We start from the raw sequence: 3258 nt of genomic DNA, 5'->3' as shown, positions 1-3258 counted from the left end.
GCATCACATAGCAATTAAGGAAAAGTCGTACTTTGCGATATCAGAAAAATACGAATCTTGTTGAACTGTATTTGTTAAATTTTTGCGACAAATACACGAATTACAAAAGCATTCTCATCAGAAATATAATCATGGATCAACATCTATGCAATATTTCGCTACAATTCAGTTCATTATGTAGGAATTCTTTCATGTAAAAGCCAAACCGCACTCGGACAATATTTTTTGTTAGAATTTGGCCAATAAATAGATATTCAAGATGTATGACATCACAGAAAACAAAGGATACAAGCAGCATTACCCAGTTTAACCAGTGATTGTTACGATCTTTGCCATCCGCTTAACAATTATGCTCTAATGCCATCAGCTTAACAATTGTGCTAGTTGTGCATCAAAAGTTCCATCATGGTGCTGGTTACAAACGGAAAAGTTGCGGCAAAAAACTTGTATCCAGGGAAAACAAGGTAAACAAAAGCATCGTTGTACAAAACATTGAGGGAGAAAGGAAAGCAAAGATTTTAAAACACAGGCTTTAAATGAAGGGGTGCAAAATCTTCTCCGTTTTAAAACACCGTCGTACAAAACATCTAGCGAAAAAATAAAGAACCATCGCATAACATTGTTTTCATGTGCTTATTATGTAGAGTTATTAGGTTATATTCATGCAGGAACGTAAAAAATATGTTAGTGTTCGGCGGGTTTCGAACTCCGGAGCCTCTAGATACTCGTCGAATGTGACTGGAGTTATACTACGAGGACTTGATGAAAGGATGGAGTAAATTCCTTGTATACTCCCCCTTTTAAAAGGCGACTGAAGATGAGAAGACCCAACCGCCAAATATCGGTGACGAATTATCGGTCACCACCTTTTAGTTCGGAAGCCACTTCAAGAGTCTTTAATTTTTTTTTTTTTTTTTTTTTTTTTTGATATCAGAAAACAATCCGCAGCAGTAACCGGGATTCGAACTCCGGACCTCATGAATACTCGTCGTGTGTGCTTCCATTTGCACCACCAAGGTATGAGGGAAGAAAGGACAAAATACCTTATAAGTGACTATTAAAATCTTATGTGAAATTTTGCGTAATGATTAGAGAGCACAGGAAGAGGTTAATAGTTACCTCTATATTTCATATTGTTGTATTAACTGAATTTTTTGCTGAAAGAACAATAAGGAAACTTGAATATTCGAAACCTGCAAATTTGTAAAAAATATTGTAAATAAATTTGTAAAAAATAAAGTACAGCTGTTAAGAGAACTTAACTAGCTAACTTTCTAATCCCTTTTAAACTGTATTTTTTCTTGAAAATTTAAACATGCGTGGATATAAAATAGTAGGTACCGATATAAGTTTAAATTTTTATTTTTGTAAAATTTTTAACTTAGTGAATTGAATGTAATAATTTTTGTGTTATTTCATATCAGCATGGGCATTTCTATGTATAGTTTTGTTAATATAACAGAGTTTCGAGACAAGAGAGTTTAGTCATGCAGTTTATTTGCTTTCAGGCTCGTCTTGCAAATACCTTCGGAAATTTCACAGTCACTTTAATTTCGCTATTTAACTAAATTAATAATTACTTATATTCAGAAAATTGCCTTTACATACTTAAATATTTCAAAATTAGACAGTCTGCAGGAGGAGGAGTCTAGAAAATTTTACAGCTTTCTCAGAATTATAATACATTCATTTGTAAAAGAATAATCAAATATTAAAAAAAAAATCTTCATTTAAAATGTTTTTACTTGCACTCCAAAAGGGTTTCTCTTTCCTATTTTATATAAAAATTTTGAAACACCAAACGCTGAAATTTGTTTTCATTTCGTAAGGAGATTTATTTTTCTAAAATGCATCTGGCTAAAAGTATTACCAATTCTCCATTCCATATGTATCTTGATCTTGAGTATTCACGTGTAAACAAATCATAACTGTCTGAAATTACGTAAATTTTGTCCTATAATCAATATTTTAAAAATTATGTATAATAGTTAGTACCTAAATTGAAGGTAGAATTCATCCTCTCTTTGGGGCAGGATCTAGCAACCATTCTTCATGTAATATGGACACAACAACAAAAACAACCTAAACTGAAGAAAACGTTATTTTAAATTAAGAGATAAATCTGGGAAAATAATAGTGAGGCCAGAAAATCCTTCAAAAATACTATAGTCGCCGCTTTGTGTGATCAGATTTGTCCATCACATTAAACAAATGGTAATATTAATACAAAAAATCTCATTCGAAATGTCTTTGGAATTAAACTAATTTCTATAAATATAACAAGAAAATATAAATACTTACGTTCACAGCATTTTAACTCGGGGGAAACGTTATTAATATTTGATTACCTGCGACCGTTACTCAAAAGTTCATTTATGGCGGATAGTAAAAGATCGAATGGCCACTCTCATTCAGAAGAAAGTATCTAATCTGTCCGCCAAACTATTTATGTTTTTGTTAGAATTCTTCAGAGGAACATCGTGTTGATAAATATATCTGCAGGTTACGTATTACTTTACAATGTCTCTAGTTCTCTGAATTTGGTAGGTTTTTATATTTCGCTTATTATATTACTCACAAACAGCTTTCATTTTGTCTTGTAATTTTTTATCTAGTACACTGCTGTTGAGGAATAAGTCCGTAAAAGGTAACAGTAAAGTCAAATGCATTTCCAAAATGGTCAATAAACTTGCTCCAGTTGACGATCCCTTTAGGTAAGGCAAATTAAATTTCTTCACAGATGCAACTCAGAATGAATTATGTATAAGGTGTTTCTCCCGCCTTCTGAACGAGCCTTCGTGGTGTAGTGGTCTGCACGCTCAGCGAATAATTGAGAGGTCCGCGGTTCGATTCCCGGCGAAGGCATTGCATATTTTTCATCTTGCCTGCTTCCAAAAAATACCTAATGTTCCTACATATGAAATTACGAAAAATTTGAATTTCAGATCAAACATTCCATTTGCATGCTCAGTATCATTTCAAATACAATTATCTCTAGTTCATTTGCAGATAGAGTACCATCTGCTTCAAATGCAATTAATGCAAGTGGTTGCAAACTTTTCTCTTCTTTTATTGTTACACGATTAGTGCCAAACTGCAATATCAGATAGTTCCTTAACAGAAGTTTCAGAATAGAATAATAACTGTTTTCATTATATAACATTCAGTACATTATCTTTCATTCTTTAGCGTACATTTATAGGATCCTAGAAGATAAAAATAAGTGCAGAATCTTAATATTGATGCAAAGCATAGATA

The 3258-nt window shown here is 32.5% G+C and overlaps 1 non-coding gene across 1 annotated transcript; it reads left to right on the top strand.

The window, feature by feature from the left end:
- The first annotated feature begins 2792 nt into the window (after positions 1 to 2792).
- TRNAI-AAU (transfer RNA isoleucine (anticodon AAU)) lies at positions 2793 to 2865 on the top strand. The gene has a single exon. It is a non-coding gene; the product is annotated as a tRNA-Ile (tRNA).
- Positions 2866 to 3258: the final 393 nt, after the last annotated feature.

Source organism: Stegodyphus dumicola, chromosome 3, assembly GCF_044657685.1.
Source record: "Stegodyphus dumicola isolate Sdum_Otavi_A_Nest chromosome 3, ASM4465768v1".
Classification (NCBI taxonomy): Eukaryota; Metazoa; Arthropoda; class Arachnida; order Araneae; family Eresidae; genus Stegodyphus; species Stegodyphus dumicola.
Note: the sequence above shows the minus strand (reverse complement) of the source record. Positions and strands in the feature narration are given on the sequence as shown.